The sequence below is a fragment of the Heterodontus francisci genome, chromosome 8, assembly GCF_036365525.1.
Source record: "Heterodontus francisci isolate sHetFra1 chromosome 8, sHetFra1.hap1, whole genome shotgun sequence".
Classification (NCBI taxonomy): Eukaryota; Metazoa; Chordata; class Chondrichthyes; order Heterodontiformes; family Heterodontidae; genus Heterodontus; species Heterodontus francisci.
In genome coordinates this window covers 101,314,798-101,328,154 of record NC_090378.1, presented here as the reverse complement: position 1 = coordinate 101,328,154, position 13,357 = coordinate 101,314,798, and the positions used below count along the sequence as shown (strand labels likewise).

The 13,357-nt window shown below is 44.1% G+C and overlaps 1 long non-coding RNA gene across 3 annotated transcripts in view; it reads left to right on the top strand.

Annotated features, from left to right (window-relative positions):
* The first annotated feature begins 1,059 nt into the window (after nucleotides 1-1,059).
* LOC137373060 (uncharacterized) overlaps nucleotides 1,060-13,357 on the top strand; it is a 32,602-nt gene continuing 20,304 nt past the window's right edge. For 2 of the 3 annotated variants that reach the window (XR_010975578.1, XR_010975576.1), the window contains exons 1-3: nucleotides 1,060-1,302; nucleotides 1,513-1,640; nucleotides 10,278-10,368. This is a non-coding gene — a long non-coding RNA (uncharacterized lncRNA). Of the gene's footprint in view, nucleotides 1,303-1,512; nucleotides 1,641-10,274; nucleotides 10,369-13,357 lie in introns of all 3 variants that reach the window. The other variant, XR_010975577.1, reaches the window with a different exon arrangement.

Here is a 13,357-nt window from a genome sequence, read left to right as displayed (position 1 = left end):
AACAGATAATGGAAACAAACCTGCTGATGCATGAGTTTCTATGATCAAAGCTCAATTAATAAATTCAACTACTAATTTCATTATTTATTAATTGCAGAAAGAAATTTACTGATTTAATGCATTCAAAGAGTTCAATGCATTCAAACATTAATTTATTTAATTAATTGTCAGCATTTTAATTATTCATGAAGTTCTGACAGTAAGTTATTTAATTAAGTCAGTATTTTAATGATTCATTAAAATAATACAGTAAGAAGCACAGAATGTTGGCTGGTAATTCGGTGCTGCATGTGAGAGTCTCCATTTTTTGAACTGAAATGCTATTCATCAGCTGTTTACCAAGTCATTCATTCTGGACCATTGCCAGGATGCCTATATGGTCGTGGTTGATAATAAGAAGAAGAGTCTGTACAAGGCCAAGATCAGTCGTTACAGGACCCTGACGTCCTTTTCTGAGGGGAATGGTGGTGCTCTACAACAGTCACAAGTTGACAGTTGATTAAAGAAATATTGGTAAAGTAAAGCGAATTGGGAAAGTGGTAAACAAGGCTTTTTAATATTGTAAGAATATTATTATTAACTTGTCCCTATGTTTAGGGAAATAACTTTATTACTGGCTCTAAATTTGAGTGGAGATGATTTCTACAGTAAATGGTTACTAAGATTTCTAAACACTTTATTCGATTTCCAATTTGATGTAACAGCTCTAAACAATGTTCACAACTGGGAACACGGTTTAGAATGTGGATTAACAAGATCCTTGTTCTTGAGGAGACCCCCGGAGTGTCTGTGGAAGCCATTTTTCCGCTCCTTCATTCTTTTTCTTCTTGACGACTGCCTCTTTTTTTATACAGCTTTTTTGAGGCTTTGTCTTCTGGCTGCCAACTCCCATAAACTGTCAACTTTCTTTTGCTGCAGCGTCCAAAGTCACGACCTTTCCAGTTCTATGCTTGTTTTCCAGCAGCAGGCAAAAGTCTGTGATTTGTTGCTGTTGCCGTGTTCAAAGTTGAGACCTTTACCCTTTCTATTTTCTATGGCTTTTCTTAGCAGTATACAAAGTCTGTGGTTTGTGCGTAACTTGAGCCTGGGTTTTCCATTAACCAAGAAAAAGGAGGAAAGTTCAGAGGAACATGGGCCATAGTATTGATTAAACAAGACGTGAGAACACTGGAGGTTAAAAATGAGAGAAGGTTCTCCTGTCAGATGACTTGTATCCTGCCATCGACAGCAGCCGACCACTCAAATTGAATACCAGTGAGCTTTTCATCAAATGTAGTCTCACCAAGGACTTATCTTAATGAGGTACACAATATTTTCTGATGAAAAGTCATTGACCTGAAATGTTAACTTTGTTTCTATCTCCACAGATGCTGCCTGACCTGTCAAGTATATCCAAGATTTTCTGTTTCATTTCAGCATTTTAGCTGTATGTTTGACTAGTTTCTGCACCTCTGTTTTAATTTCTACAATAGACCCTAACAGCAAGCTTGTATCTACTTCTTGTTGTTTCAGCTCCTGTGACACTTCAGCACGGACTACAAACAGCAACCATCTCAAATTTTGTGAAACTGGTCGAATAGTTGTGTCAACGTGAAGAGGATGACAGTACCCGTGGACTCCCCAAATAAAGAAGGATACTGGTGTGTATAATTGGCATCGTCACTGTGTGCTCCAGTGCGGTCTTCAATATGAACCCAAGCCTATCGAAAAGGTTTACCCCCATAAGCCTTTAGCTACATGGAAAGCGAACCTTTTTGTAGGGTACTAGAACTGTGATCGTCTCCAAAACTGGAATGATTGTGTCGTCATAAGCTTGAAGAATGTCTGTTGCAGGAGTGAGAGAGAATTATGAAAAATACCAATGATAGAGTTTGACACTCAAAATAGATACTTTCACGCCAACTTCGATAAGAAGTGAAACTGAGATGCCTGCGATCTCGACTGAGCACTCCTTAAAGTGACGTTTTTTTTATTCATTCATGGGATGTGGGCATCGCTGGTTAGGCCAGCATTTATTGCCCATCCCTAATTGCCCTTGAGAAGGTGGTGATAAGCTGCCTTCTAGACCCGCTGCAGTCCATGTGGGGTAGGTACACCCACAGTGCTGTTAGGAAGGGAGTTTCAGGACTTTGACCCAGCGACAGTGAAGGAATGGCGATATAGTTCCAAGTCAGCATGGTGTGTGGTTTGGAGGGGAACTTGCAGGTGGTGATGTTCCCATGCATCTGCTTCTCTTATCCTTCTAGCTGTTAGAGGTCGTGGGTTTGGAAGGTGCTATCGAAGGAGCCCGGGTGCGTTGCTGCAGTGCATCTTGTAGATGATACACACTGCTGCCACTGTGCACCAGGGGTGGAGGGAGTGAATGTTTGTGCATGGTGTGCCAATCAAGCGGTTGCTTTGTCCTGGATGGTGTCGAGCTTCTTGAGCGTTTTTGGAGATGCACCCATCCAGGCAAGTGGAGAGTATTCCATCACACTCCTGACTTGTGCCTTGCGGGTGGTGGAGTCAGGAGGTGAGTTACTCGCTGCAGGATTCCTAGCCTCTGACCTGCTCTTGTCGCCACAGTATTTATGTGGCTATTCCAGTTCAGTTTCTGGTCAATGGTGACCCCCAGGATGTTGATAGTGGGAGATTCAGTGAGTGTAATGCCATTGAATGTCAAGCGGAGATGGTTAGATTCTCTCTTGTTGGCGATGATCATTGCCTGGCACTTGTGTAGCACGATTGTTACTTGCCACTTATCAGCCCAAGCCTGCATATTGTACAGGTCTTGCTGCATTTCTACACAGACTGCTTCAGTATCTGAGGAATCGCGAATGGTGCTGAACATTGTGCAATCATCAGTAAACATCCCCGCTTCTGACTTTATGATTGAAGGACGGTCATTGATGAAGCAGCTGAAGATAGTTGGGCCTCGGACACTACCCTGAGGAACTCCTGCAGTGATATCCTGGAGCTCAGATAATTGACCTCCAAGAACCATAACTATCTTCCTTTGCGCTAGGTATGACTCCAGCCAGCGAAGTGCTTTCCCCTGATTTCCATTGACTTCAGTTTTGCTAGGGCTCCTTGATGCCATACTCGGTCAAATGCTGCCTTGATGTCAAGGGCAGTCACTCTTACCTCACCTCTTGAGTTCAGCTCTTTTGTCCATGTTTGGACCAAGGTTGCAATGAGGTCAGGGGCTGAGTGGCCCTGGCAGAACCCAAACTGAGCGTCACTGAGCAGGTTATTGTTAAGCAAGTGCCGCTTGACAGCACTGTCGATGACACCTTCCATCACTTTACTGATGATTGAGAGCAGACTGATGGGGTGCTAATTGGCCGGTTTGCACTTGCCCTGCTTTTTCTGTACAGGACATACCTGGGCAAATTTCCACATTGCCAGGTGGATGCCAGTGTTGTAGCTGTACTGGAACAGCTTGACTAGGGGCACAGCAAGTTTTGGAGCACAGGTCTTCAGTACTATTGCTGGAATATTGTCAGGGCCCATAGCCTTTGCAGTACCCAGTGTCTTCAGTCGTTTCTTGATATCATGCGGAGTAAATCGAGTTGGCTGAAGACTGGCATCTGTGATGCTGGGGACTTCAGGAGGAGGCCGAGATGGATCATCAACTCAGCACTTCTGGCTGAAGATTGTTGCAAATGCTTCTGCCTTATCTTTTGCACTGATGTGCTGGGCTCCCCCATCATTGAGGATGGGGATATTTGTGGAGCCACCTCCTCCAGTTAGTTGTTTAATTGTCCACCACCATTCACGGCTGGTGTGGCAGGACTGCAGAGCGTAGATCTGATCCGTTGGTTGTGGGATCGCTTAGCCCTGTCTATCGCATGCTGCTTATGCAGTCTTGCATGCAAGTAGTCCTAGGTTGTAGCTTCAGTAGGTTGACACCTGATTTTGAGGTATGCCTGGTGCTGCTCCTGATATGCCCTCCTGCACTCTTCATTGAACCAGGGTTGGTCTGCCAGATTGAAGGTAATGATAGAATGGGGGATATGCCAGGCCATGAGGTTACAGATTATTGTTGAGTACAATTCTGCTGCTGCTAATGGCCCACAGCGCATCATAGATGCCCGGGTTTGCATTGCTAGATCTGTTCGAAATCTATCCCATTTAGCATGGTGACAGTGCTACACAACACGATGGAAGGTATCCTCAATGTGAAGGCAGGACTTGGTCTCCACAAGGATTGTGTGGTGGTCACTCCTTCCAATACTGTCATGGACAGCTGCACCTGTGACAGGCAGATTGGTGAGGACGAGGTCAAGTAGGATTTTTCCTCTTGTTGGTTCCCTCACCACCTGCCACATACTCAGTCTAGCAGCTATGTCCTTTAGGACTCGGCCAGTTCAGTCAGTAGTGGTGCGACCGAGCCACTCTTGATAATGGGCATCGAAGTCCCCACCCAGAGTACATTCTGCACCCTTGCCATCTTCAGTGCTTCCTCCAAGTGGTGTTCAACATGGAGGAGTACTGATTCATCAGCAGAGGGAGGGTTGTAGGTAGTAATCAGCAGGAACTTTCCTTGCCCATGTTTGACCTGATGCCATGAGACTTCATGGGGTCTGGAGCTGATGTTGAGGACTTCCAGGGTAACTCCTCCTGACTGTATACCACTGTGCCACCACCTCTGCTGGGTCTGTCCTGCTGGTGGGACAGGATGTACCAGAGATGGTGATGGCAGTGTCTGGGATATTGTCTGTAAGGTATGATTCTGTGAGTATGACTATGTCAGGCTGTTGATTGAGCAGTATGTGGGACAGCTCTCCCAACTTTGGCACAAGCCCCCTAATGTTAGTAAGGAGGACTTTGCAGGGTCAACCGGGCTGGGTTTGCCATTGTCAGTGCCCAGGTCAATGCTGGATGGCCCATTTGGTTTCCTTATTTATTGACTTTGTAGTGGTTAGATACAACTGAGTGGCTTTCCCGGCCATTTAAGAGTCAACCACATTGCTGTGGGTTTGGAGTCACATGTAGGGCAGGTGAGGACAGCAGATTTCCTTCCTTGAAGGGCATTCGTGAACCAGATGGGTTTTTACAATAATTGGCAATGGTTTCACAGCCATCATTTGATTAGCTTTTTAATTCTAAATTTTTCTTTGTCAATTGAATTCGAATTTTACCTTCTGCTGTGGCAGGATTCAAACCCATGTCCCCAGAGCAATACCCTGGGTCGCTGGGTTATCAGTCCAGTGACAATACCACTACGCCACCGCCTCCCATGGTGCTTTACTTTTCATGATGGTAAATACATGTTGTACCTCACTCTCAGGAAGAGACACCCCAAATGTCGAACTGATGACATCTTTTTCCTCAACGACCTGCGCATCTTTGCTAAATGGTTCCACTTTAAACATGAGTTACACTTTTTTCTTCAAGCTGGATATGGCATTGTGACTCGATGAGCATTTTCACGATTTGATTAGATTAGATTAGAGATACAGCACTGAAACAGGCCCTTCGGCCCACTGAGTCTGTGCCGACCATCAGCCACCCATTTATACTAATCCTACACTAATCCCATATTCCTACCAAACATCCCCACCTGTCCCTATATTTCCCTACCACCTACCTATACTAGTGACAATTTATAATGGCCAATTTACCTATCAACCTGCAAGTCTTTTGGCTTGTGGGAGGAAACCGGAGCACCCGGAGAAAACCCACGCAGACACAGGGAGAACTTGCAAACTCCACACAGGCAGTACCCAGAATCGAACCCAGGTCCCTGGAGCTGTGAGGCTGCAGTGCTGACCACTACGCCACTGTGCCGGCCTGGGCATGGTTTTGATGGTAGCTGATCGTGATGGGGCACATTTTGATGACGTTGCTGAGGTCTTTTTGTCCTTAACCCTTGCACTGAAGCTGGTTGGGTAAGCAGTGTCTACAACCCTGAGTCTAAGGGTGCACGTGTGTGAAACCACTTTGAATCTAACATGGCAGATTCGATGTGGACTGCCAAGGTTATGGCTTTTTCCAAAGTTAAATCATCATCGTCCATGAGGAGACATTCCCTAATTCATGGAATTGAAGTCTTTTCAATTAATTGGTCACAAATCAGTTCATTGGTTAGTGTGCCAAATTTACATGTTGCCGCCAGTTGCTGCAGTGCTGTCATATATTATTTTATGGGCTCACCATGTCTCTGGGATCTCTGGCAAAATGCGTATCGCTCTATCATTACACTTTTCTTTGGCTCAAAGTATTTTTTGAGAGCACTTACTGCCATAACAAAGGTAGACATATCTCCTGTGAGCTGTTTGAATATGCACTGGCCTTCTGCTCCTGGACAATATACGAGTATTGCTTTCTTATGGTTCGCTGCTATATCTGGGCTGTCCATCCTCGTAGTGAGCAAGTAGGTCTTGAACCCCGAAATCCATCGCTCCCAGCACAAGGGAGGATTCCCCAGCATTGAAAGAAATGGTTCTGGAGTGGATAATATTAAATTTTGTTGAATCATCCTCTTCGCCACGTTTTTATACTTACGCTGGGTTGCTGGATACTTTTTTATATGTATCTGATTTATCTCAGAGCAATGTGGATATCACACTTGTATTCAATCACCAACTACTTTATTTACAGCACTTTACAATATCTCAGCACTACAAGGTCTCAGTACAATGTCTTCTTCAGAATGGTCTGTGTTTACTGTTTCGTGGAACATCCAAGCTCTTTCTTTTTAGTTTCAGTTTCAAACTCTTCAGCTCCACCCATAGGCTTAAGCAATCAAGTACAGTGAACACTGATCAATAGACAGACTAATACAATCAAATCCAGATCAATCAAACACTACACTCACTGCTGAGACTTAATTTTGTTCATTCAAAATTTTCTATATCGAGAGCTCAAAACGATATTCATTTCTTCTTGCAAAAGCAAAATGTCGCCAATGCTGGAAGTCTGAAATAAAAGTAGAAAGTGCTGGAAATGCTCAGTAGGTCTGGCAGCACTGATGAAGAGAGAATGTTTCAGGTCAATGACCTTGCGCCAGACTGGAAGATATTAGAGATTTAACAGTTTATAGCCAAGTAAAGAGCAAAGGGAAAAGTGAGGGGAGGGTGGGGAACAAAAGGGAAGGTATTTGATTTGGTGGAGAGCAGGAGAGATTAAATGACAAAAGGGATGACGGTGCAAGCAAAAGGGGGTGGTAATGGGACAAGCAAAGAAGCAAAAGATGGATCCAGAAAGCTGTCTGCCTGTCTTTGCTTTAAAACTGTTAGGGGTGAAATTGGTCCACACTAGCAGAGCAAAACAGGCTTATAGCAAATTGGCAGCCATTTTTCAATGTGCACGATCTTCTTTCCACTGAAATTCACAGAACAAGAGCTCAAACTCTCTTTGGAGACTATTTGCTCGACTCACCTTTATTTGGATTTGAAATTAAAAATCTTGGCAATATTTTCCAAGTCAAACAGAAAATAAAATTTGCCGCAGTGAAAAATTGGATGCTGCTTCAATACGAGCGTTTGCATTGCTGATATAAGCCATTTCCACTCTCCTAATCTCCAATACCTTTCAGTTCTGATGAAAGATTATTGACCTGAAATGTTAACTCCTGTTCTGTCTCCACCATTGCTGAGTTTCTCCAGCATTTTCTGTTTTTATTTCTTTTTTTTGAGTATGTTGCATTCAACAATGCTTTGATTCTGTCTTGAATTCGTGATGACTAGGCAAGGCTCAAAATAATACTTTTTGGTAATTTTTTTAACCCATTGCCTGGTCACAGGTCCAGAGAACCAGTGTCCTTGGGTCAAACATTTCTCTGCTCACCCAGCATGGCACTGAAAGAAACTAATATTATAGTAATAAAGCTACTCTTTATAGTTATAGCGATAAAGCTACTCTGTTGAAGAAGTTTAATTGCCACCATTTCAAACTATGGAGTCCAAAAATCTCACACGTATAAAAACATATAAAACATTCAACTTCTGTTTGTTGTATCTTTTTCCTCTTTCTATTATGACTGAACAACATTCATCCCTCAACAAGCACCATCAAAGACAATTTCTACGTACTTTTATAACTCAGTTTTAATTAGTTAAGAACTAGTGCAAATCTCACTGAATGGCAATGCCAGTAATAGGACACAGTTCTCCAAGGTCAGGCTACTTGCATAGTTATTCAGAGCTACAGCCCTAGGTGTGGACTGGTACAGGAAGCACACTCATGGTGGGAGCAAAATATTGTGGCTGACATGTAAAAGGGATGCAGATACTTAAAGGAAAGTTGCAGAAGATGAGTACTTAAAATTCTTGAATCTTTGGAAAGATTCAGAAACATATTAATCAATTGACAGCCTTTGCTAAAGCTTCAGGGACAGAACATAAAGAAGTAACAGGCAAACCTTAAGCAAAAGGGGACCCATAAGAACATAAGAAATAAGAGCAGGATTAGGCCATTCAACCTCTCGAGCCTGCTACACCATTCAATGAGATAAATGATCAGATAATCTGTTTTTAGTGGTGTTGTTTGAGGCATAAAATTGGACAGGACAAATTGTTGCATTGGAACAGCAGATTTGCTTCTAGAAAATGGCACAGTTCTAACACAAGCATTAAAAGGTAGGTGTGACAATGCAAGTAAATATAATTCAGCACCTTTTGGAAGATGCAATCAGTCAGATTTTGTTTGGCGATGGTCCCCTGGGATGCCTTCTCTCATGTAGTACCATAGAAAACATAACATACTCTAATAATATGTTTCCAAGTAACCATTCACCATAGTGGTTAGCCAACCACTGGGAACAGTGATGGGACTGATTATCTCCCAAAATGAGGTATGTGGACCTGTTACGATCAGGGGATGATGGGTCGAAGGGCTCCCCTCTTTTCCCTCTCCTTGTTTGACCACAACAGGTTTATTTCTTTTTTTAAATGGATATACTTGCTAATTCATTGAGTGTGATCATAAAAAGAACCAATTGAACAGGTTTTCTTGAGTTTAACAAAGAAAGAGGTTTGTTTTATTGTACTTAAACCGATATAAGTAAATAAAATACACGCTGACTTTCACATACACACACACACACACACACACAAACACTTGAAGTTCACACACACACACAGAAATAGGTTACAGAATGGAGAAGGATAGATTGGTCAAACTAGAGTCCAGAGAAATAAAAGGGTTATACAGTCTGTGGAGGTTGGTGACTCAGCTGGCTTCAGGCTGAATTCAGTGGTCATGCGACTTTCCTTTGGTGGTCCTGAGGCTTGAAGATGTGGATAGCTGATTCGGTGGTTCTCCTGGAGACAGTAGTGCGGCTGATTTTCTTCAAGAAGTCTCTGTCTGCAGCAGGAGCATCACAGGGTGGTCACAGTCAGCAAACAGGGTTCAAAGCTTGCATGGTAGATTGGAGAGAGAGAAAGGAAGGCGGGATCCCACTCAAGTCTTCTCTCATCAGTGTCTAGCAGGTTGTCTCTCTGCTGCAGGGAAAACACCAGCTTAAGCACATGTAGGATGACCATCAGCCAGTGTTTCAAGCATGCTGGTTACCAATGTGTATTCCCTCTTTTAACTTAATCAGTCCATGTCTAGGAATTCCCTTCTCATAGCTGGGGTCCCATTGATCAAGTGATTAGTTTTGAGTGGTTTGTCTCTACCAGTTAAACATTCAATTAATGGCTAATGGGAACAGGATAGGTGGTTCACTCAGATGCCCCAGGTCATTGTCCTTGATGGGTCTGTGCAGGCATGCTGTCTCCATCTCAGTGCACTGGAATGTAGAAAGTACAATGATGCAAATTGGGGTTGCCATCTTTTGCTGCCAGCATCAAGTCACCTTTAATCTTTTTTTAAAAAATTCAATTCAGGTTTCCCGCCAGTGGATTAAAATTATCAGTCACATAAAGCGTGTTTTCGTGACAGCACCCGTGTCTTTCTGTGCCAGTGACTGGGTACAACATATCTTCAGTGCAGCCTGGCATTACTGCATTGCTTCTTCTCCTCTTTCTCCAACGAGCTGAGATGGGGGAATTCTCATTGGTGACATTAGTGTAAGTGGAAAAACAAAAGGCAGATGAGCAATGACTGCACAGGAAACCTGAATTAATAGACCAAAACAAGAAAAAAATCACTGCCGAAATGTTGTTAAACCCACTGAGTAATCTTCTAACTAAACCTTTTAAACTGATATCTGCATGCAATATATAGGAGTACCACTATGATCGGGTGCTGTGTGGGTTTAATAGCCAGGGAATGATGTCAGAGGTATTATTACATCATTCCATTTAACTAAATGAGGTTCATTTCATTTTCATTTTCATTGTTAGCAGCTTTTTCGGGAGCAGAGAGTGCGAGCGAGTGAGCAGCTGGGAAGCAGCTTTTTCGGGAGCAGAGAGTGCGAGCGAGTGAGCAGCTGGGAAGGTCAGTTTAAAGTAAATTTAATTTCCTTTTGTTTTCGGCAGTGACCAGGGGGCTGCTGGGTAAGTAAAACCCTATATATTTGGGCCGTTTCTGAACCCGAGACACTACACCTGCCCTCCCACCTGCCCTCCTCCTCTAACCAAAAAAAAAGGACTCGGTGGTGTGTAGATAAGGTAAGGTTTTTTCTATTTCTCTTTTTTTTTATCGTGTGATTGGTAAAAAACTTTTCGTTCCTTTTTCATTTAACTAAGTTTAAGCTTAAGATTAAAAATGGCAGGAGATCTCAGACCCGTATCATGCTCCTCTTGCTCAATGTGGGAGCTCAGGGACATGGCTGATGACCCTGTCTCCTTCACGTGCAGGAAGTGTGTCCAGCTGCAGCTCTTGTTAGACCGCATGATGGCTCTGGAGCTGCGGATGGACTCACTTTGGAGCATCCGCGATGCTGAGGAGGTCGTGGATAGCACGTTTAGTGAATTGGTCACACCGCAGATTAGGATTGCTGAGGGAGAAAGGGAATGGGAGACCAAAAGGCAGAGAAAGAGCAGGAAGGCAGCGCAGGTGTCCCCTGCGGTCATCTCCCTCCACAACAGGTATACCGTTTTGGATACTGTTGAGGGAGATGGCTCACCAGGGGAAGGCAGCAGTAGCCAGGTTCATGGCACCGTGGCTGGCTCTGCTGTTCAGAAGGGCGGGAAAAAGAGTGGAAGGGCTATAGTCATAGGGGATTCGATTGTAAGGGGAGTAGATAGGCGGTTCTGTGGTCGAAAACGAGACTCCCGAATGGTATGTTGCCTCCCAGGTGCACGGGTCAGGGATGTCTCAGATCGGCTGCAGAACATTCTGAAGGGGGAGGGTGAACAGCCAGTTGTCGTTGTGCACATAGGCACCAATGATATAGGTAAAAAACGGGATGAGGTCCCACAAGCAGAATTTAGGGAGTTAGGAGCCAAGTTAAAAAGTAGGACCTCAGAGGTAGTAATCTCAGGATTGCTACCAGTGCCACGTGATAGTCAGAGTAGAAATGAAAGAATAGTCAGGATGAATGCGTGGCTTGAGAGATGGCGCAGGAGGGAGGGGTTCAGATTTTTGGGACATTGGGACCGGTTCTGGGGGAGGTGGGTCTATTACAAATTGGACGGTCTACACCTGGGACGGACTGGAACCAATGTCCTTGGGGGTGCTTTTGCTAACGCTGTTGGGGAGGGTTTAAACTAATGTGGCAGGGGGATGGGAACCAAATGAGGTCAGTGGACAGTAAGGATGTAGTAACTAAAGCCTGTAAGGAACTAGATAATGAAGTCAGCGTGACTAAGGGAAAGAGTAGGCAGGGAGGAGATGATGAAAGCAAAGGGACTGGTGGTCTGAGGTGTATTTGTTTTAATGCAAGAAGTGTAGTAGGTAAGGCAGATGAACTTAGGGCTTGGATTAGTACCTGGGAGTATGATGTTATTGCTATTACTGAGACTTGGTTAAGGGAAGGGCATGATTGGCAACAAAATATCCCAGGATACCGATGCTTCAGGCAGGATAGAGAGGGAGATAAAAGGGGTGGAGGAGTTGCATTACTGGTCAAAGAGGATATCATAGCTGTGCTGAAGGAAGGCACTATGGAGGACTCAAGCTGTGAGGCAATATGGGCAGAACTCAGAAATAGGAAGGGTGCGGTAACAATGTTGGGGCTGTACTACAGGCCTCCCAACAGCGAGCGTGAGATAGAGGTACAAATATGTAAACAGATTATGGAAAGCTGTAGGAGCAACAGGGTGGTGGTGATAGGAGATTTTAATTTTCCCAACATTGACTGGGATTCACTTAATGTTAGAGGTCTAGATGGAGCAGAATTTGTAAGGAGCATCCAGGAGGGTTTTCTAGAGCAGTATGTAAATAGTCCAACTCGGGAAGGGGCCATACTGGACCTGGTGTTGGGAAATGAGCCGGGCCAGGTGGTTGACGTTTCAGTAGGGGACTACTTTGGGAATCGTGATCACAATTCCGTAAGTTTTAGAATACTCATGGACAAAGACGAGAGTGGTCCTAAAGGAAGAGTGCTAAATTGGGGGAAGGCCAACTATACCAAAATTCGGCAGGAGCTGGGGAATGTAGATTGGGAGCAGCTGTTTGAAGGTAAATCCACTTTTGATATGTGGGAGGCTTTTCAAGAGAGGTTGATTAGCATGCAGGAGAGACATGTTCCTGTGAAAATGAGGGGTAGAAATGGCAAGATTAGGGAACCATGGATGACAGGTGAAATTGTGAGACTAGCTAAGAGGAAAAAGGAAGCACACATAAGGTCTAGGCGGCTGAAGAAAGACGAAGCTTTGAAAGAATATCGGGATTGTAGGCGCAATCTGAAACGAGGAATTAAGAGGGCTAAAAGGGGTCATGAAATATCTTTAGCAAACAGGGTTAAGGAAAATCCCAAAGCCTTTTATTCATATATAAGGAGCAAGAGGGTAACTAGAGAAAGGATTGGCCCACTCAAGGACAAAGGAGGAAAGTTATGCGTGGAGTCAGAGAAAATGGGTGAGATTCTAAACGAGTACTTTGCATCGGTATTCACCGAGGAGAGGGACATGACGGATGTTGAGGTTAGGGACAGATGTTTGATTACTCTAGGTCAAGTCGGCATAAGGAGGGAGGAAGTGTTGGGTATTCTAAAAGGCATTAAGGTGGACAAGTCCCCAGGTCCGGATGGGATCTATCCCAGGTTACTGTGGGAAGCGAGAGAGGAAATAGTTGGGGCCTTAACAGATATCTTTGCAACATCCTTAAACACGGGTGAGGTCCCAGAGGACTGGAGAATTGCTAATGTTGTCCCCTTGCTTAAGAAGGGTAGCAGGGAAAATCCAGGTAATTATAGACCGGTGAGCCTGAAGTCAGTGGTAGGGAAGCTGCTGGAGAAGATACTGAGGGATAGGATCTATTCCCATCTGGAAGAAAATGGGCTTATCACTGATAGGCAACATGGTTTTGTGCAGGGAAGGTC